General features: G+C 29.7%; 1 protein-coding gene and 1 long non-coding RNA gene across 12 annotated transcripts in view; one reads left to right on the top strand and one right to left on the bottom strand.

The window, feature by feature from the left end:
* The window catches only part of LOC118444761 (venom dipeptidyl peptidase 4), a 274,804-nt gene that overhangs the window by 146,754 nt on the left and 104,110 nt on the right, over positions 1-23,940 (top strand). The gene's annotated exons all lie outside the window — the stretch shown is intronic.
* LOC118444771 (uncharacterized) lies at positions 8,831-23,064 on the bottom strand. The gene is made up of 4 exons (XR_004839054.2): positions 22,933-23,064; positions 22,509-22,564; positions 15,918-15,992; positions 8,831-8,932 (listed from the first exon to the last, which is right to left on the bottom strand). It is a non-coding gene; the product is annotated as an uncharacterized LOC118444771 (long non-coding RNA).

Genomic DNA, 23,940 nt, shown 5'->3' with positions numbered 1-23,940 from the left:
ACATATATGTATAATATGTGTGTAAATATATATATATATATTTAATAGAATTGGAAAGTGAGAAAAAAAAATTTTGTTGTTAAGGTTAAACTTTAAGAGATTCATTTAAATAGACTTTATTCACAGATCGATCAATCACGACAATGTCCTCGAAATCTGTACGATATTTTATCGGCACGATTTCACGTCGAGCCACGGTAACGAGCGATAAAACGAATCGACGGGATCGCATAAAACTGTTTGCATACATCGCATATTTTCCATGCGCGCTCACCCATGTAATCGCATGACTCTTGCAACAATACACGCGTTTCGCATGAAAACCTTTCTGGAATTTTATTTGTAGAAAAAAGAAGCGAGAATTTTGTCCAAAAATTTCAATACTCGTTCTTTTCTTTCGTTCTGGCGATAATTTTAAGCTCGACGATCCATGATCGTTTATCCACAATATTTTTCACGTTCACTAAAAATTCTTTTCCCCTTTATTGCTCCTTATTTCTCCCTTTCTCTCTCTCTCTCTCTCTCTCTCTCTCTCTCTCTCTCTCTCTCTCTCCCTCCCTCTCTCTCTCTCTCTCTCTCTCTCTCTCTCTCTCTCTCTCTCTCTCTCTCTCTCTCTCTTTATCTTTCTTTGATGTCGTTGAGTAAAAATTTTACGTGATCGATATTTGTCTTATTTTAATTAAAACAATGAAATTCAGTTTATTTATAAAGTAAACAAAACCATTTCGTAAAATTGTCATATATATATATATATATATTTATTTATTTATTTATTTGTTCGTTTATAAATATTTTAAAATTAACTTTAGAAAATTTTAAATAAACTAAAATTAGTAAACAGCGACCAGTAATAATGCGTGTAGTGGTATCTACATAAAATAATATTCAAAAATATCTTATCATTTTGATAGAATAGTAAAACAAAACTCTGATCGTTTAAAATGTAAATTCTCATGTGTATCATTTTTTTTTTGCTTTCGAGAGTATTAAAAAAAAAGAGAGAGAGATAGAGGAAAAAAAAGAAAAAGAACAAAAAAAACACAAAAAAATTATGTAATCTTACGCACGACTATTCCAAGAAACATTTGATGTAACTAGCAAAGAGCAATCCCATTGGCGTTTGGGTTTCGATCGTTTACCGATTCGATCTCGTCCTCAACAACGATAACGAGCCATAAAAGGAAGAAGACACTTGTATGGTACGCGAGCCACGATGTTATTCATGAAAATTACTATACCTTACTATACGTTTTATTTTCACATTCGAAAGGACAAACGAGTTTCTGGTGTTCTTGGGGCGTGATCTTTGGTACCGATGCTCATGTGGTTTGCGAATGTATTGGTGATTTTGATAGTGATTTGATAGTCCTGAAATTGCCATTCGAAAGTGGGACCAAGAACGTGAAGTTATTTCCCTATAAAGTTTTTTAGCTTAGATACATCTCTTTTGAAGAAGTTTACGTGTACATATGTTTTTATCGCAAACGTAGTTTTTATGAATGAAAAAGCCTTTCAGATTCCGCGATATATTCCGATATTCTGCGATATATATATATATATATATATATATATATATATATAACTTTTGAATTTTGATAAGAATTTTTGATATCGATAACTTTCGATATTTTACAATTTCCTTTTACGATTCCCATGAAGAGTATATCATCGATTTAAATCATACAATGAAAATGAAAATACACTTTATTTTTTATTATTTTTAAAACAAATTGTAGTATCGATTGAATGATAAAATGACATACAAACGTTAACGATTTTCATTTGATATTGTTTAAGAAAATTATTTGAGAAATATAGATCCGATTGAAATCTCTTTTATATTTTTGCCCGTACTTTTTAAGTACTTAAGGATAATCTGTTCCTTTTTTCTTTTTTTTCTATTTTGTTTTTTTTTTCTTTTTTCGTCGATTTTTCTCTTTTTGTTCCTATTGCGTATTCTATCTTTCAATGCTGGATATCGAGAGAAAGAAGAAGATGAGGAGAAGTAAAGAATGGAGGAAGAATAACGGATCTTTTATCCGTCACTTTATCCATTCTTGCATATTTGATAAAATACCCGTTCGAAAATGCGTCTACACGACGTGAATCGATCTAACTCTCTCTCTCTCTCTCTCTCTCTCTCTCTCTCTCTCTCTCTCTCTCTTTCTCTCTCTCTATCTCTCTCTCTCTCTGTCTCTCTCTCTCTCTCGCTCTCTCTCTCTCTTTCTTTCTGTATCTCTTTCTCTCGTACTTTCATTCGACGATTTTTTCAACGTTTACGATGCACTTATTTGTAATGATCGTGAAATGTTAGTGGATTTTTCACATAGCTATGAATAATGAAAGTAAGATTTGAGATTCCTCTCTCTCTCTCTTTCTCTCTCTCTCTCTCTCTCTCTCTCTCTCTCTCTCTTTCTCTCTCTCTTTTTCTATCTTCTCTCTATACGATGGCAATAGTCGTATAATTTCTTGAACGTCGTAATAAAATACTCCTTTCGATATTTTATTTAACTATCACGAAATGGTTTATTTAATTTCATCATTTCTAGTATTTTATACATTGTAATTTATTTCCGTAATTACATCATTGTTACAAAGGAAATTATAAAATTGAAAATGTTAAACCTAACCGCGAAATCAAGTTTTAATATTTATTAAAAATTTTACATTATTTTAAATCTATGCTATATCCACACACGCGCGCGCGGGTGCACGCACTCACACACATACACACACACACATACACGCGTGTATTTCTTTGTTATTTTCACAAAACCGCTTCACGTTGTTTTAACTCACCTTTTTCGATTTGTTCACTGCCTCGTATTACCGATTTTGTCCTTGTCATTTTTATCTTTCTCTCTATCTATTTTTCTTTCTCTATTTCTCTTTCAACATTTTCCTTTTTTTTTCCCCCATGTTCTTTTCACTTTTCGTAGCAGCTTCGTTAATTGGAACCTGTCGTATGCCATTACGCGTCGATGAATCGAAATACCTTTAGTATAACACTATTTTTCTCTCTTTCAACGTTTCGTTGCCCATAAAAGACTTGTCGTTCTTTGTTAATTCGAATAACAAAGCCAAATCGAATATATACGTACGCCGTTCACACGACATTTTGAATTCTCTCATGTATGTGCATATGGACAAACCATTTTGTTTTCTCCTTTTTCTATTTTTCTTTTTTGTTTCTTTCTTATTTGTTTTTCTTTTTCTTTTTTCTTTTTTTTTTTTTATTTTATTTTTTATTTTTTAATTTTTTTTTGTTTATATGTAGAAACAGAGTTTGTAGTTACTTTTCGTTATTTACTCTTCGTTTTTTCTTTTTTTTCCTTTTTTCTTTTAATTAAGTTGAAAATAAAAGTCTGTCATATTACACCATACAGAGAAAATCGATTTGATATCGTTTAGTTCTTGTCATTTACAGATACGCGTAATAGAAATAGATTCTTCTAAATTCGATTTCCGTTTTTCCAATCTGATTTCAATTCGATAAGAGAGATTACGATTGATTAATTATCGGTAATTTGACAGGAGAAATACTTTGTGAGCTTGCTGCTCATGCCAATAGCTTGAAACGTTGAAATCAATTAATGTGTATAGTTATTTACAATTTGTGACAAGATAAAATGAATATAATCAATTAATTATTTGATTTTACATATGTTTTTCAAAGTCTACGTATGTACGTCAATTTCAATCGTTGTTATTTGACTTTTAAAACGAGTTAAAGTTTTAAAATAATACTAATACGAGTATGAACAAATTCTTGTTTCTTTTTTCTTTCTTTTTTTATTTTTTTTTTGAAAAGATTTGTTAAAGATGCAAAATATTATTTCTGAAAGCTTTTTACTTAATCATAATTCTTTGTCACGTCGTTTGTACGTCATTTTGTTCGAGGCTTTTAAGAGTTTTATTTTATGCATATATCTGTATATATGTACATGCATACGTAAACATGTTCCTATATATTTGCACAAATTTTTCGATATTCATGATTAAAACTGAAACTTCGTCGTTCTTGATGTAAGATACTCTTGCAATTATACTCATCTTTTTTCTCTTTTCTTTTTTTTTGTTTTTTTTTTTTTTATAGTGTTTTAAGATAAATTAAGCAATAGATAAGAAGGCGATAAATTTTATAGGACAAAATCTACGTAATTTAAACAAATTATTTACGATATGTTTATCATACTTCTCTCTCTCTCTCTCTCTTTTTCTTTCTCTCTCTCTCTCTCTCTCTCTCTCTCTCTCTCTCTTTCTCTCTCTGTCTCTATTTATCTGTCTGTCTGTCTGTCTTTTATTCTTACTTTGAAATGATGAATTCACTTGTAAAGTCAAAATCGAATTTTTCGAAGCGATCCTTATATTTGATTTCTAGAATTTTTCTTTCTATTCTACGATTTATTGACTATACGAAATTGCACGAAGAAAGGAAGGAAGAAAGAAAGAAAGAAAGAAAGAAAAAAAGCAAATCGATCTTCGAAGTATAGATACATAATAAAATATTGATAATAGTAAAATATATGTTCTATAATTAAATAATAATATTTTCTGATCATGCTATGATATTTTTATCTCAAAGAAAGATTTGGTTTTTGTGACATGACTTTTTTTATTACAAGCTTTAAGAAGATCTTGCTTTTATGCGAGCGTTCTCTAATTTTTTCTGTAATTTTTATCAAACGAGCACGGTCGTTAAGATTCAATGTGTTCGACGGTAAAAATACTTTGAGCCGTTTTTATATTCGAGATTGAAGAGTTTCTCTCGCTTTCTCTGTCAGCTTCTCCTTCTTCTCAAACTTCCTGATATTTTTAGTATTTCATTCTTCTTCTATATACGAATATCTCATATAACTGACAAAATGCAATATGGCTACAAAAATGGGGAAGAGAGAGAGAGAGAGAGAAAGAGAAAGAGAGAGAGAGAGAGAGAGAGAGAGAGAGAGAGAGAGAGAACAGAAAAAGCATATATATTTTTATATAAAAATTAAATTTAGTTTTAATCGAGACGTGCTTAGTTTGATTCGTCATATAATTTAATACGAAATCGTGTCATTCTTTCGAAATAAATTAAATTCTTTTATCTTTTTCATTTCTCTTTCTCATATCTTTTTTTCTTTAATTTTATTTCCTTTTCTTCTCCAGTTTTGTTCCATCCTATTTCATTTTCTTTTTATCCGAAACGTGAATAAGCGAGCACACTAATCCCGATTCATCATAAAAGTTATTGAATTAATCTAATAAAAATAGAGAATGAAATTAGAAATTAATTTTTATGTGTAGGATATTTTAATATTCCCTTTCGCGCATTATTCGTAAAAAAAATAATCTATGGAATTCGTAATTTCAATTACAAAATCAGTATACGCTTATATTACGCATTTTCTTCTTTTGTTTACGAATACGGTCGCGTCCTGGTTCATTTTTTTATTTTCCACGCATTGAGCGTACATGAAGCCGTCTATTTTTATGTAAAGAAGGAATTAGTATTCGTGGGACATGCTTTGTTCAGTCGACAATTTCGTTCGACAATCACCTTTTCGATGTACGTATGACTCGTCATAGCGTGCTACGAATGCTGAGATTTTCTATATATATATATATTACTATATATTATTATATATTAGTATATATGTACACATACACATACACACACTTAGAGAGTACATACATATATACATACAATTGTATATAGCTGTATATAAAAAATTACAGTCAATATATGAATATATGTATGTGTATATGTATGTGTACATATATAAAACATATACCACATACATATACAATATTATATGTATATATGCTGGATATAGATATTTATGTGAACCTGAGCATATATAGATAGATAAAGATATCTAATATGAGATAGACAATATCGAACAAAATCACAGCTGTGTCATTTTGAATTTTTTGATTTCACGACATCAGCTATTTCGTTCACCGTCCATAGCAATAAGGACATGCTTTTCAATCCCATCCCGTACCATCCTACATTATTTCACCAATACTCTAAAAATCGTACACGGTATGAAACCACCTCGGAATTTTTTCCACAAAGAATGTCGGAAAATTAAGCGAATATTTGAATTGTTAAAATACAGAAAAAAAAATTATGCATATACGACGTACATGTGTTGGAAGCTCGTATTGAAGTTTAAAAAAATTTCTTGTTTAATATAGTGACTAGATTGATGAGCAAAGTATATAATACTATCAATCGCGTTCTTTCTTCTGATATTTTCTTTCCTTTCCTCAGTAATTATTATAATTTTACAACTAGAATAAATAACCTGGTTATATAAATGTTTAGGAATATTTATTTTTCCTAAGAGAATTATTATCAAAGAAAGTTATGAGAATGCAATGATGCGACTACTGTCTACATATTGTAAAATTAAAATGAAACAAAAGAAGGGGAAATAAACAAAATTAAAAATTATATAATATATAATAACATAACATATTCAAATCCAATATAAAGATATATATATATATATATATATATATATATATATATATATATAGTTTAATAACTAATATACATAATTCATCTTACTTTTATATTTTATAATGTTTCTAAATTGTAATCATTTTGAAATTTATTTCAATGATAAATTTAAGTTTCAAAAATTGTTTTTTCTTTTCTTTTTCTTTTGTCTTTTTTCTTTTTATACGATATTTCTTAAACATAGACAGAAGTCATTAACGTTCCAACAAGTCGTATAACTCATCAAGTTGAATCTAGTCTTGGCCGAGGTATATGAGTTACGAAGACAAGGAAAGCATGAGTTCCCATTATTAGTCGTTCAACGAGGGAAACTTGAGCCACCTCTCGAAGAGTGCTGAGCTTGCGCGACATTGACGAGTATGGGTTTAGTTGTGCTCATTCCCTTTCTCCGTAACCCTTCTCTCGAGACCGCATAGCCACTCCAATTGCCGTATCTTTGGCCGCAACCTGTCACTCTTAAGCTTTAGCGAATTAGCCACTCCATCGATGAACTTCCAGTGTAGTTCGCTTTGTGTATCGACCATTTCCTTCGCCTTTCTCTCATTGTTTCTCTCTCTCTCTCTCTCTCTCTCTCTCTCTGTCTCTTCACAGTATTAGTAGGTAAAATCGGTGTGTATAATTCCACTACCAACTTACTCTTTCAACAAAGTATTCTAACTCACTTAACGATCAGTTTTATTGGAATTTATTTTACATTTAAGCTCTTTCCGTCGGACACCTTATACCCGTAGAAATTCCCCATGAAGAAAGTTCCTATCGGTTAAGAACGTTATCCCATCGATAAAATTGCCTTTTCACTTTGCTTTAAGAACATTATTCGAAGCTGTTATTGTTGTTATTTTCTTGTAGGCTCTTTAAAATGGTGTCAAGCGTAAGGGGAAAAAAAGAGATAAAGAAAAGAAAGAAGAAGATTATAACGAGTTATTATAACGTGTTATAAATGAAATAGAATGATTCTATTTTATTCGACGATTTCAATGGGATTAAATTTTCCTTCTTGAAAATTATATTATACGAGAATATAATACTATAAAGATATATAGTGACGAGCAAAAATGTAAATATACATCTAATTGATCTTAAAAGAAAAAAAAAAAAAAAAAAAGAAAAAGAAAAACAATAATATCAGTAATTGTTCGATTGACCGATAAGGATCAATTATATAATTACAAATGTAACTGTTCAATTTCATTTTACGTTAATAATACTCGAAATATTTCACAAAAAAAAAAGAAAGAGAAAAAAAATAGGGACTTGAAAAAAAACCATGTATACATTTTTCTCACATTTTCTCAAAAAACGAATGATATTGTTAACAAATAAACGATGGAGAATACTGCGAGTTAATCGATTATTAATTCGGATTAAAATTTCAACTGAATATATTGCTCCTCGCTCCAAATATAATGAACCTAATGATATACCTTGATACACAGTTACGATCTAATAAGCTTTTCGAAAGAACCACTAGACGAAAATGTATACTTGAAATAAGTATATATATATATATATATATATATATATATATATATATATATATATATATGTATATTCGATACTAAACGTATTTTCCTCGAAAGATAACTACCGCGAACGTTTCATGAAGAAGTATGTAGGAGGTATTGAGATCACTTGGAGGGAAGCTCGTTTAAAATTTCATTTCGATAAGAGAGGAAAGAGTGAGATGGGAAGAGGAGCAGGGAGTGAGATAGAGGGGGAAAAGAAAAAAAAAATAGTGGTTCGTTGTCGAATAGATACCCATGGAGAGTTTTTAAAAGTGACACACACAGACACACACACACACACATACATACGCATGCACAAGAGGAATAGAGCTTAAACGATGCGGCGAAGTGTTCGTGATTCTCGAATCGGCATAAAAGTCAGTGCTGGCGATAGTGCTAGCCATTAGGCGTTCTCGTCGTTCGAATGCAACATCTTCGATCGTGCGAATGTCGATAATGTCCTATGAGCATTTTCCAATTTCCCGCGTGTCTCGCATTCAGAGAACGCGTTATCAGTTATTCGATTTCTCCATGGTTTTCGATTTTCGATGTTGAGACTATGTGAGAGAATAGAGAGAAAAAGAGAGAGAGAGAGAAAGAGAGAGTGAGAGAGAGAGAGAGAGAAAGAGAGAGAGAGAGAGAAAGATGAGAAGAGAAGAGAGAGTAATCATAATAAATACTCGTGAAAACAAGCGAGGCCCAAAAAAAGGAAAAAAAGTCGGAAGAAAATAAAGTAAAAAGAAAGAAAGAGAAAGGGAAAGAGAGTACTCGACCTCGATAAATTATCCGTTTCTGACCTCACTTTTACCATCCTCTTCACCCTTCCAGTCTTCCTCATTTTAGCTCTCTTACTTCGTCCTATGGAATCGGCCATTTGTCAGTGTCCTCCTGCTATCCTCGCGCAGCCGGTTTAAGCCTGTAAAACGAGACAAACTGAAATCGACCATTTATTATGCGACAGCTGCATTCAGCTTTGTGGCTCATGAGAGAGAGAGAGAGAGAGAGAGAGAGAGAGAGAGAGAGAGAGAATGGGGGAGGGGAATAACAAATAGGATTGCTTTCATTATCGATGAAATGAGAACAGAAGATGGTTATAATTTCTAAACGAACATAATTAAATTTATATGTTAAGAAAAATTTCTCAAAACTTATGATAATTATATTTCTATTATATTCTATATGTAAGAAAGATAAAAGGAATTTTATTAAATTCTTTAAAGATGTGTATTATTGTATAAAGATTTTGAAAGATTATTTAAAAAAAAAAAAAAAAAAAAAAAAAAAGTAAGATTTATCTTAAATACCATCTGTTGCATGCATCTATTAGTATGGGAATTATATATGTATATATATATATTTTTTCTTTCTTTTTTTTTCTTTTTTTTTTTTTTTTTTTTTTTTTTTGAGATTAAAATATTACCCTTAAGTATCTTTTTAAAATACAGAAGAAGATCTCGCTATAATAGAGCGAATGCATGTAACGTACGTAAGTACATACGTATGTTAGGAGAAATAAGCAGTTAGTCGTATATGTGGAGGTCGAAGGATAGAAGAGGTAGGGCTCGTTAAATCCTACTCATCGTTGCAACTCGCGATTCCACGATAGGAACTCCTCCTCTACGAGCGTTGAGCCATTATCCGCCGAATAAATTACAGCCAGCTAAGTTTGCAGAGAGCTTTTGCGCTGCCAACGTGGGCGAAGTCGAAGGAGCACCAACGATAGAGAGAGGAAAAGAGAAAGAGAAAGAGAAAGAGAAAGAGAAAGAGAAAGAGAAGGAGAGAGAGAGAGAGAGAAAGAGAGAGAAAGAGAGAGATACAGAATGTGCAGTCTTAACGTTTGAACTAAACTTTCAACAATTATACCACTATGAGACTCTCACAAACGTATTACTTGCAAGGATTCACTCTCGAACGTAGCTAGCCGTTCGAGTTAATACGATCGAGAGATCGTTGTATTCTTCTTTTTGGTACCTCGATTTGCTTTTAGGCTTCGAAAGGTATAGAATGGGTTAGCGAATGGACATTGTTAGTTTCAATCTCTTTGTTATATATATATATATATATATATATATATATATATATATATATATATCTACTTATGTTCCTTTTATCAGTAACTTTTATTTCCGTTCGTGAATAGTAATATCGGAAAATTTTATATCTTAAATTTCTGAAAAAAAAAAGAAACGATTATCTCGAAATATAGAAATGATTATCATTTGAAATATTCCATACATTCCTAGAGATTCGATGTCGTATTTAATTACGATAATAGTTCGATTCTTTGTCATCGAATTAATCGAATCGATGGACTCTCTCTTTATCTCTCTCTCTTTGTCTGTCTGTCTGTCTGTCTATATATCTGTCTATTGTCTTTGTCTATCCGTCTGTCTGTCTATATATCTGTCTCTTTATATGTCTGTCCGTCTTTGTGAAATATCGGAAAAAAAAAAACGAAAGATAATATATCAAAGATAAGTCGGGTTAGTCTTTCGATTCTTGATGAACTCTCGCGTATTATTCGACAAATGGCAAGTATTCCTTGGCGCCACGGGCTCGTTTCGACCTTCTCTTGGGAAATCGTGCGAAGAACGAAAACTAGCGCAAGGTTGTTCCTATGCTACATAGTCTACTGGAACATTATCGCCATGTAACCATAGTTCTCTTAGAACCAAGGAAGGTACTGAAAAAAGGAGAAGTGAGAAGAGTAAGTAGGAAAGAAAGATTGAGAGAGAGAGAGAGAGAGAGAGAGAGAGAGGATGGTCGCTCGAAGGTAGAACTCAATTAATGATGTCGTCTAATCGTCTCCTCGAGCAGAATCCAGTTCACCTAGGCGACCATCGCGATTTTCTAGTCCAAAGGGAGCTCTCCGATAGTTCGCACGTGAGTCGTTAACTGCTGGATGATACGCCTAGAGTCGTGACTCTTCGTCTACTAAGCCCCTCGTCTCTCTCTCTCTCTCTCTCTCTCCCCCTTTCTCTTTTATTCTTTCTCTTTCTCTCTCTTTTTCTGTCCCTACTTCAGATCTCTTTACTCGCTCATACCTTTTATCATCTACCTTTTTATTTAAAAAGTGCTCTTCAATTTTTTTTCCTTCTTTTCTTTTTCTTTTTTTTTTTCCTTTACACGTCGTCTCTCTTAAAAAGCATCAACTTATTTTCTTTTTCCTTCCCCCCAAGGTAAAATAATCATTTTCTAATGACATCAAATTTTCTATGGCAATCAGAAGGAGATAGTATAAGACCGACTGCTGACTCGATTAGATCATTCGTTTTTTTTTATCATTACGTTCAACGTGTAAAAACGGTGATTTATTATCTTTCAGGACGAATCCACGATTTATTCTTTCGGCGATTCAAACGACTTGGATTATGGGTTTCATTTTTTGTTTCTTTTTTTTTTTTTTCTTTCGATCGATTCGAAGTTCGATTCATGTTTTTAATGATTCACACAAAAATATCCCACCTACTAAGAATATATTCTTTATTCGCTCGATATTTTTCATTCGTTTTAATATTTCATGTTTGACAGTTATATAAGTCCATAATCGATCATAGATCGTTAGCTGAATCATGTAAGAGACGGAGAAAGAGAGAGGGATGAAGAGAGAGAGAGAGAGGGAAAGAGAAAGAGTAAAAACGATGAAACTTTTACACATTGTGTTCTACGAAAAGAATGAAAATATTTAGATAAAAAAAATCTAAAACTTGTTATTCAGTCTTTTATATTTTTACGATTATAAATCCATTTTGAAGAATGAAGAAAAATGATGGATAGTAATAGAAGCAGATAGAAAAACGGTATGATAGCGAATAAGAACAGCCGTTAAATCTATTTTCAATATCTTTCGTTTTGTCGTTTCTAAAATCTTTAAGAATGTGATTATTATCATTGAATCGATGTGAAATCGTATTTTCTTCTTTCATCAAAGGGATCACAAAACGCGAAGTCATGAAAATAGACATTTAAGAAAGGGTACCCTTATAAAATATTTCAAGTATTTTCAACTATATTATCAATTTCTATTTTCTTGATCGAAATAAACGATGATTTTCCTGACTTCAAAATTACTCTCAAAAGTTCCTTAAAGTTGTGCGAACTATTCGTATAACTTAAAATTATGAAGTTTGAATGTTCGTATTATTTTCTAAATTATCTTTAAATTTCATAACAACTCAGAACTATGAATGAATAAATTAACTATAAGATTTATATAAGAATGTTTTTTTTTTCCCTTTATTTTAAATTTATAATAATTACAATTATTATAAGTTTTATAATAGTCACAAATGAAGTGTCAAAAAACGTCGTATGAAATATCAAAAATATGAAATGTCGCGTTACTCGACATAAATCTTGATTTATTAATGAAATGAGATAATGAAGGAGAAAACGTTATCATAAAACAAAGCTAATATCTCCGATAGATATTAAAAAATAGATTAAAATCCCTAGTTGTAGAATTAAAGAAAAAATTAACGAATAAGAAAGTAAATAAATAATGATACGCTTGTACTTACATCTAACACTTAACCCCCCGAAAACTGTCAAGAGATATATTTACATTACTATTAATTCGAAAGTATCTTATTTCAAAAAGCTGATCTCAAATATTTGGAATACGATCTCGTTATATGAATTCGTCAATAGAGAAGAGCGAATGGTTGAAATGAGGGATTACCTCTAACGCGTTTGATGGCTAAACATGAACTACCAGCATGACTTCATCCGAGGTAATAATAGCAAGAAAATAAATATTGACGGACGAAAGAGAGAGAGAGAGAGAGAGAGAGAGAGAGAGAGAGAGAGAGAAACAGCATCGATTGGAATCGGCTAATAAAGTAAAAGAAATAACGAAACGCGAAGGAAACAAATTGGAGACACCAATAACAATAACAAGAAGGTCGTTTCGCGATTATATTGTGTGATATTGAAAGTCAATATATGGCCAGAATAACGTGAACGTAGAAGATAATACGTAATAAAGAAATGAAATTTTCTCTTGAATACAATGACACGAAAGAGGAATAATATAAAGATAGAGGAAAGAAACAAAGAGGAAACATAAATATAAAAAGTGTTCGCTCAGGATTATGATGAAATCTAGTGGGTTTTCTTCCTTTTTTTTTTTTTTTTTTTTTTCGGTAAATCCCAAAACAAAGATTTTTTTCTTCTTTTATTTCGATTTTGCGTCCAATAATTCCCCATATAAAATAGATTTAGAATTTCAAATTGAAAAAAATTTTTATTTTATTAAATATTCAAAATGCGCATTGCAGATTTCCACGTATTAATAAAGATTTTGACGAGTGTTACGTCGAACATTTTGCAATTCAGTTTAATTCGACGAATGTGCGATCTGTTATATTGAATAACAAAATTATTTGTCCATTATTTTTATTAAATAATTTAACTCTAAGAATCGTAAAGGATTCGCTTGAGAGTTAGATTTATTATTCATTGATCGTATAAATCATTAAAAATGACTTTAATATGCTTTTTTTTGTTTTGTTTTGTTTTCTTTTTTCTTTTTTTTCAACACGACGAAACTCCAATATAGAAATTCATAAACCAACATTTTTCTGATCGTTCAAAAGCTTTGATTTTTTTTCTATGGAAATATTTAAATTCTAGTATATATGCCATCCAAACGCCTTCAATAGAAAAGCTTTAGCAACGTTTTCTGTCATTTTACATCGGATGTAATGCAAAATGTTCGACGTACTTTTTGAATATTTAATAAAATAAACATTGTTTTTAATCTGAAATTCGAAATGTATTTTCTCAAAAATTATTGATTCAAAATTATAAAAATAGCGTCATTGAAAAATGAATTAAATGGCCTTTAAAATGATATGCCCTTTGAATTCTTGTTGTCATTTAAAATTTTTTAAAGGAGTTGCTCAAATCTTACCTATTTTAGGAGGTTATTCCAAAAAGAGTGAATTTATGATAAAGGTCCCTACTCGAAAACAAAATTGACGTGCATCGCCGTTTTTCGAAAAAATTATTAAATTTCATAATAATTCTGTAGTTCGTTTTTCATTGAAAATATGTATATGTATATATTATATATTAATAATTATGTATATGTGTATATGTATATATTAAAAAAAAATATATACATATATATATTTTTTTTATAAGAGAGTAGAAAATATCGCAATGTAAAATATAAACTTTTCTGGAAAGATCAATTTTGTTGGAGAGACGACAATCGTCGAAGCGTCGAAGGTTAATTAAAATTCTTCGGAAATGCGGATCAAAATGATGAGTCGGTCATGCGTTCATAAAAACATACTTGCTTCGATCGAATATATCTGAATTTGTACGAATATACATATATGTACATACATTTAATAATAACATAATACATACATACTATATATATATATATATATATATATGTATGTATATGTGTATGTATATATGTGTTGTCAACCAATAGTACTAAATATTCGTATTTGTAGTTGACAAGAGTAAAAGCAAATATCTCTGTTGGTTTCTCTTCGTATCTCTCGAAAATATCTATATATACATATATATATATATGTGTGTGTGTGTGTGTGTGTGTGTGTGTGTGTGTGTACATATAGTGCTATGTAACTAGAAATCAATATTTCGTATTTCCAGTTTATTAATTACCTCGTTCCAGTTATGTTCATAATCATGATTAATAAAAATATAGTAACATCGTATAAAAATCCATTGGACATACATATGAATATATAAAATATATGTATATACATAAAATATACATATTTCGTAATTGCATTTCCTTCATTTATATATTCATCGAAAACATGTGGATTATAAGATATATATTTACATTAACGTTGAATTTTCTTTTTCTTTTGTTTCTTTTTTTCTTTTATTTATTCACGAGATATCAACAATTTGAAGTTTATCTATCGTTCGAACTAATTTATTTTTTTTCTTCACTGAAAGTCAATGCTACTTCATTGAAATCAAACGAGAGAGAGCAAGCGAAGAAAGTTGAAAAAAAAAGAAAAAGAACAAATAGTTTGAAAGGATGGCCAGGCGTCGAGTTTGATCATCTGGAGAAATATTTCTATAGTGAATTTCTACGGTCATTTTGAGGATTACTCGAGCAGAGGGATTAACCGAATATTTTTCTTTTCTTCTCTTTTTTTTTCTTTCCTCTTTTTTCTTTCCTTTGTCTCTTTTATTTTCCTTCTTTTCTTTTTCTTTCGAATTATTAATAATACAACGAAGGAAAGAAAAGATAAGGAGTAGATACCTCGTGGTCAACAGCAGCAACGTGAATTATAAACACGTTCTGCGTTAATATTTATTCATTTTCGTTAAGATAGAATAAACAGGAGAGAGCAGAAATAATTTTTTAGCAATCATTAAAAAAAAAAAAAAAAAAAAGAAAAAAACAACAAAAAATTAATTTCTTGGAATTATTCAACCGAAAGATTATAATTTAATAACAGGAAAAGTATTTACTTCGTAAGAATAATTTTCTTTTGATTTCTTTACGAAACAATTTTATTTCTTTCTCTGTTTCTCTCTCTCTCTCTTTCTCTCTTTCCATCTCCCTCTCTTTTCGTACACTTGAATTTCACGATGTAAAATATTTTTGTCAAAAGGTGCACGTTTTTAAATAAGATTTTTAATCGATCAAAGGCCGATATCGTTTGCATTATACAATTCTTTGCAATTTTAAATGTTAAAAGGAAAAATATTCGAGAATATCTAAAAATTCGAATAGATAGGGAACAAACGTGAAAAAAGCATTACGTTTTATAACGAATTTAATATTCTTTCATATTAAAAGAAAAACGGATAATGATATTGTTATCAGAATACTTAGTTAACGGAATGGAACAGTAAAGGGAAGGACATATAATAATAAGTTAATAGAAAGTACTTACATGAAAGTATTTTTATTTCCTAGCAATGCTTCGCAATTGTATGATACTTCCCTGCGTTTAACCGTATGACATTTTCTGAAAAGTATACAAAAATATACTTGGGGAAAAAAAAAAGAAAAAAATAAGGAAAGAAAAGAAAAAAAGAAAAAGGAAAAAAGGAATTAATCAGACTGAAACTCTCATAATAATGAAAATATAAATGTTAAAAACGAAATGGATATTTTATTATCAAGAACGAAGAGAAATGGTGGTTATTTCGGAAAGGATGAAAAGTTCGTATTAATTGCGAGAGAAGCTTTTTAAATAATTCTTGGTTGATAATAAAAACGATTCGATGATATTTCGAATTACAATGAATGAATCAATATGTTCGATCAATATATATATATATATATATATATATATATATATATTCTATGATTAATTTGCTAACTTTTCTTGCTTTTTGTAAAAGTCGGTAGAAAATATGTATTGACTGAGCATGCTCAATTCGTATGAATTAACTCTAACAATAAAGTCGAATATTTCGTAACGAAGAGAATGAGTTATTTCTCGTTGTGTAAAATATCAGGATAGAAAGAGTCCGATAAAGTAGATTGTTCCGAGAAACTTGGTACAAACAAGGTTGAAAGGAAAGAGAAGAAAGAGAGAAAGAGAATAAGTGATAGAGCGAGAGAAATGAAAAGAAGATAGAGACAAGGATAAGGACGAAGAAATAAAGAGGCAAACGTCACGAAGAAAATCCGCAGTATTTTTCTGTCCAAATGCATTATCGATAAATCCTATTGGTAAAAATTGAATCGAACGACTTGATTATCACGAAGCACACGGCATGAAGTTTGTGGCTGCGATTCGAGTCCATCTTTTCTTTTTCTCTCTCTTTCTCTCTCTCTCTCTCTCTCTCGCTCTCTCTTTCTCTTTATATATAGATATATACGTGTATGTGTTTGCACGCGAATGTATGTATAGAACGTCGAGATATATGGCGCACCGGGGACGGATTCCGCAGCGCGCCGAAATTGCGGTTCCGGACAGAGAAGCAAATGAACCAGGGGGCTTCGACGTTTTATTTGCGACTCTCGCGCAAAGAGAAACGCATGAGAGGAGAGGGAGAGCTCCGGAACATTCTACACTCTTTCTCTATCTCTTTCTCTTTATCTTTCTATTTCTATCCTTCTCTAGCTTTCTACTCTCATTTCTATGTTGTGGTGGCATTCGAAGCACACGCCGTTCATTTCCCGAATAGCTCTATTCCCTGAAAGCGATTCGAACTTCAACGGAGATTCGACTAACTATACAAGTTTAGAGATAGTGGTGAAATTTGTAATAAAAAAGAAAAAAAAATTTTATATATATATATATATATATATATATATATATATATATAAAACATGATTTCCTAGACGTATAAAAGACGAGAGTTTGTGGTTAAATTTGATTATAGTCGTTAATTGATTGATCGATGTTAGCGTTTTGGTCATGTCAGATTTCAAATAAAATAACGAGACTAAAGTTAAAATCAATTACTTTTATCTCTTCGAACACGTTGACCATTGTGTTTCCTCCTCTTTCCCTTCCCCGGAAACCATCAGATTCACCATCCGTAGGAAGGAACATCGTTATATTAATAAGTTTTGATTCTCTTTTTTTTTCCTTTTTATTTTCTTTTTTCTGTTTTTTTTTTTTTCTTTTTTTTTTTTTATGTGTCATTTACAAACGAGCACACATCCTATGCACCGAATTTCAAACATTTAAACGAAATCAGAAAATTTTGCTCTCGTTCGTCCTCGACGAATACGAAGCTTTAAATATATTTTTTAAACAATCGCATCGTTACGGCCACGTGACACTCAACACTTCACAGTGTATAACAAAACCTTTGAACGATAACAAATAGAAATCAATGTCCACTCAATATTGAACGTTACCGGTCGAGTGTCGTACGAATGAGTACCTCTTTCACCTAGAGCTATAAAATAGCAAGAAATAACTTGAAACATACGACATGTTATATGCTATATATATATATATATATATATATATATAGCATATAACATTGTTATATATATATATATATATATATATATATATATATAGCTATATATATATATCGCATTGGTACGTTTGAGTTGCGTCATATAATGACATTCTTTATAAGAGCTCTCTTCGTTAGCGTCTCATCATCAAAGATAAAATACGTGGAACCCCATCCACATTGAATTCACGTTTATGTCCTGCCAAGTCGAACACCTCGTATCTCTTTATCATTCTCTTTCTCTTTCTCTTTCACTTCCTTTATCTCTTTATTCCCGACTCTGTGAGAGTTTCAACCTCTGAAAGTTCTACCATGTAAAAAGAAAGGAATATTTCATTGTATTTTTCCATGACATTAGCAGAAATTCGATATAAACTCTTTATATTATATCCTCTTTTCCTTTATCCTTAATCTTTCTTTCTTTTTTTTCTTTTTTTTTTTTTTTCATTTTTCCTTTCTCCTTTTCTTTCCTTTCCTTTCTTTTCCTTTTTTTTTCGTCTTTTTTTCTTCTTCTCTTTTTTTAAATCAAAGAAAGGAAAAAAGAAAATCGATCGCACGTAATCGAATTGGAAATCTCGTGAACTCTCGTTAAGCAAAAGTCAATTTTTTTTTTTTCAATCTTTTCCTATTCGATTCGAATACGAGAATACAATTCTAGTGAATAAATTGGTTCGTAGTTATTTGTTAATAGTTTAAAAATGAACAAAGGAAGATAAATGATACGTTACGTACATTTGTATGAGATATCTTCTCATATATTTGTGATACGTTTTTACTTATAATTTATATATATATATATATATATATATATATATATATATATACTTTTTTTTTCATTTTCTTTTTCTTTTCTTTTTTACACTGGAATAATTCCATTTTACGAAATTTCTTTAACAAAACGTTTCTTGGGATAACATTGTTAACTAAAACTTTACTTTTGAAGAGTTTATAAATTAAGTGAAATAAGGATAGAAAATAGAAAATCATTGTGACTTTCAAACTGAAGATCCTTATAGAAAGAAAAACCGATCCAGTCGTGGTGCATGAATTTCAAAATGAAATAAGATAGTGTACAAAGATCAACGAATAATAAAAAAACACAATTGACAAAACGATGCAATGAATGCATCGAGTATAAGTTCCTTTACAAATAGCGACTATCATTTTGTAAAAAATAAATATACTTAAAGTATTCTCTTATAATATTTAATCAAAATTTTTCGATTATTTCAAGTTAACAACTAATCATATTCTATAAGGCAAAGTAAAATAAATATATAATTTAAACAATTTTTCATTGGTTGATAGTATCTGTAAATATGTATAAGTTGATTAAAACTTTCCTTTAATATTAAAATCTTTACATTTGCATTTTGTCGAATATAATATTTATTGTAATTAATGAAATTTAAATAAAAAGTCAAATGAAAATTTAATTTAAACAATCCTTTATTAATCTATAATAGCTACAAATATGTGAAAGTTAATTAAAACGATGCCTTCAAATTAAAATCTGATTACATTTTGTTGAATATAATATTTATTATAATTAACTAAATTTGAAAAAAAAAGCCGAACGAAAATTGGATTTAAATAATTCTTCATTGATCAATAATATTTACAAATACATGAAAGTTGATTAAAAGGATGTTTTTTAATTTACTTAGTGCGATTTACAATGTTCCTCACAATTATTATTCATTTCGTGATTTTTAAAAAAGCTCTATTTTTACGATTCTAATAGCAATTAATTTTATAGAAAAGAAAAGATAAAAGGAAAGTAATATATATATATATATATATATATATATATATATATATATTTATATATATCTATGTGTACATTACTTATGAAAGATAAAATTCTAAATTAAATTTAATGTAATTTAATTTTAAAGAGAAAAGAAAAAAGAGAAAAGAAAATGAAAAATTCTCGATCTTAATCTAAACAAATTATCCTTTTCACGTAACGCGTGGCGAATGGAAAACTTGGCATACTTTCCAATATGATTATTTAAGCCCTATGTAGACCTTTTTATTCGGTCTAGTTTTAGTGATTCCCACAATTGCTTATGAGTTTCATGTTTATGAGTTCAATAGAAATTAATTTTATAGAAATATAAAATATATTATTTATAACGAAATTTAATTTAACTATGAAAATGAAAAAAAAAAAGAAAAATGGAAATTCTATGATTTGACCTTAATAAGATAAAAATTTTTAAATCGTATAAGATTAATATTCAAAATAATAGAACATCTCGTACGCGTGACAATGTAATAGACGAAAATGGAATATTATGTCGTTTCAATTTTTCAAATCTACCCTTACACTCACCATCGTAAAAGCATTCTGAGTGGGAACATGGTAAAGTACGTATGACTAAGAGCCATTTTCGGAAGGTTCGAATATACTGCAGAACCTTCGAAAATAACTCATAGTCGTCTATAACTGTGATGCTCTTCAGCCACAGTTTGTGAGAGTCTCTTCGGCATATAGCCTCTTATTTGTTACGTGCTCTAACCATTGCTATAAACTATTTCAAGAAAGAAAAAAGTCTTTATTTAAGAAAATGTAATAACGATATTATTTAGTAACGAGTAAATGGACGAACAATTCGAATAACTTATTTACTTTGTTCTAAAATATAAAAGAAGTAAACAACGACGAGACTAATACACATGCAAAGAAAATAATCTGAATTATCTCCATAGAAAATGATGCCTAACTTTTGATCGAAATAAAATCTAATCGATTTCAAATTATTACAAGTTTCTTTGAATCGTGATACATTAAAAAGTTATAGTACTGTGAAAAATTAAATTGAAGAAGTAAAAAATAATCATCGAGTTAAACGATAATACTTTTTAATGGGAAGTATAACTTGTATTTTGATCGAAAACTATTAGCTAAAATTAAATTTCATAGATCCATTGAGAAAAATATATTATTCGCTTGTCTGTCTATAATCTAAATTCAGAAAATATCAAATCATATATTCCAACACACACATATTTATACATCCATGTCTCATGATTATTTCACATATCACCAGGATGCAAATATCTACATTAAAGGATATGCCTTAGAACATTTCCGACACTCTTACTCAACTATGCTTCTCATTTATATATTAGGTATACGTATCACTTCGTTGTATTAGATTGCCACGTAATATGTATTCATACTCATATGAGTAATATATCAGTATTTTATTATTTTCATATCAAACGTGATGGCACATTACTATGCAACTCGAGAAAATTATTATGCCGTTGTAAATATCTATATATTAGAAAATGATGAAACCTTAGAAGAAAATGCGAAGAAATGCGATAGGCAGGAGATACGAGAATTAAAATATTAAATGTTGAAAATCCTAATTTCAAAATAATTAGCTTTAATAAGTCAATTATCTATTTAATAATAGATCTACGAACTATGACTTTACAAGTATTTTTGTTTCTTTTCTTTTTTCTTTTCTTTGAAAATTGATTACATATTCAATTAATTTTTATCTTTAAATATAATGAAAAAAAAAAAAAGAAAAAAAAAGAAGAAAAATCCTTTGGACGTTTCTTCGTATAAGCAATTATTATAATTACACAAGAAAATCATGGAATCTTGCTTCTAATCCAAGAATTATCCGTTGCGAATTTCCTTTTGATTATTATTTATTAAAAATTGTAAATATCCATCGATACTATCACGATGTATACACGTATAATTATTTCGTTACGAATTTACGACAAATAGCATTTATCTTATATCAGATGGCATTTTGACGAATTCTTCATTACTTTCTCATGGTAAAAAATATAAAACAATCCAATGAAATATCCAAAGTCGCAAGTAATTATAAATGCGTGCGAAACAACAAGACTCTTTTTATCCTAATCTACTAAATATGTAAATAAATTCACGTAAAATAAATCAATGAATAACGAAACAATTGCGAATAAATCTCTGAAGAAAAATTACTCGTGGTTGTTCGCTCAATGTTCTTTTACTAATTAATTAGAACCAAATCAACCGTGCCGTTTCGACCTTTCGAACCTTTTGTCCTTGACATTTTGATCGAGTGATCGGAGAGACTTAGAACTTCACTCATCACTTAGAAAAGTTCTGCGATGGCTCGAAATACATCTATTTCACAGCATACAATAGTCACGCGATCGCAGACTTTCTCGGTTCTTTTTTTTTTTGTTTTTTTTTTGTTTTTTAAGAACTTCCGTCGAAGAGCTCTCTTTTCTCCTTCTTCGAAAAGGAAGTAAAATCGTTGTCATATAAAAAAAAAAAAAAAAAGAATGAGACAAGATAAGTTACCGCGATCGAAATTTTTATATACGATAAACAACACCGATCCCAATTATTTTGCTATTTTTCTTTTTGAATTTGAACGATAAAAATCACAATCTCATCATTGCAAGAACGCAATGGTGTTTTGAAACGAAAAAAAAAGAAAGTAAAATAAAAAGAAAATTATTAGCATCATTGTTGCAATAAAAATCGTTACAATTATTAGTGAATATACTTAATACAAAAATTTATTTACCTTTAAGTCTTCGTTGTCATTTGATGTATGTCGTGCTCTAGAATGATTAAGTATCTCTGACGAAAATAAAAAAACTATACATGAGTTTCTTATTTCGATCGAAAATAACCCTACTTCGCGATTCTATATACTATTATTTATATGTCAATTAATTATATTCCATGTAAATCGTACTTCATTTAAATAATTATTGAATAGTTGAACGTATAAATGATTTATGTTTGGTCGTACGGAAAGAGAGAATTGGGATGTTTATTCGTTGGAATATGAAAAAATACTGACTCGAAAAATATCAAGATTGGTCGAGAATACGTGTTTGTTGACATTGTAGGAAAATCGAGATTTAAGTGTATTTAAATATTCTATTGAAATTATTTTATATTTAACGTTTATTACGAGGAATCTAATGTTTAAACATACGTACTATTATTTAAATTTTAGATTAAAATTTTAGATTGCCATGTACATCGTACATTATTTAAATACTTAAAAAATAATCGGAAATATAAATCGTATAAATTTAATCGTACGAAAAGAGAGAATTGCGATGTTTACTCGTCGGAGTACGAAATAATACTGATTCGATAGCTATCAAGGTCGGTCGAGAATACGTTTTTGTTGACATAGTAGACAAGTAACGAGTCGGAGTACGAGATTTAAGTGTATTTAAATGTTCTATTGAAATTATTTTATATTTAACGTCTATTCGGTATCTAAAATTTAAACAAATATTATTGTTAAAGTATTAGTTAAATATACTCGAATTATATCATACATCGTTCAAATGAATAATAATCGAAAGTATAAATTCATATAGCACATTTATTCGTTGAATCTTCATCTTTATTCATCAAAATCGGTCAAGCATTATACCTAGTTTCATTCCTACATTATTATTTTTATAAACCATTATAAACTCGGGGATGATGAACATTTTTAAAAGTAAAAATTTGAACAAAAAACAAAGAGAAAAGAAAAAAATAAATATATATATATATATATAAAAGTGGATAAATAAGTTTGTTCATCATAGTTATTATCACGCAATATATTTCTATTAGAATGATAAATGAATTATTAAACACTTGTAAAATCGCAGCGTCGTGTAATGTTCTTAACCGAACGATAATTAGCACCGTTCGAAACCAATCGAGTTATCGTACTGACTGGGTGCTAATTTCTATGCTGATTAAACAGCATTAATTAGGCCGTTGATAATGAGCAGCGGTTGGTGATCGCGTTACAATTTTTGTCGGTTTAACGCAATTGCTAAGCTACGAACGATTCGTTCTGGTCGTTCTCTCATATCTTCTCAAACAAATTGTTTGGACACGGCTAACGAGCTTCACCATGAGTCCGTTGGTTATCGATATTCGAGAGTGTAAATGCGACGTGATTATTGGATTAAGCTTCTCTGTATTTAATTTCAATC

The sequence above is a fragment of the Vespa mandarinia genome, chromosome 10 (genome assembly GCF_050613455.1).
Source record: "Vespa mandarinia isolate Hongniang chromosome 10, ASM5061345v1, whole genome shotgun sequence".
Classification (NCBI taxonomy): Eukaryota; Metazoa; Arthropoda; class Insecta; order Hymenoptera; family Vespidae; genus Vespa; species Vespa mandarinia.
The sequence above is the reverse complement of the archived record's forward strand: the minus strand, read 5'-3'. Positions and strand labels throughout refer to the sequence as shown.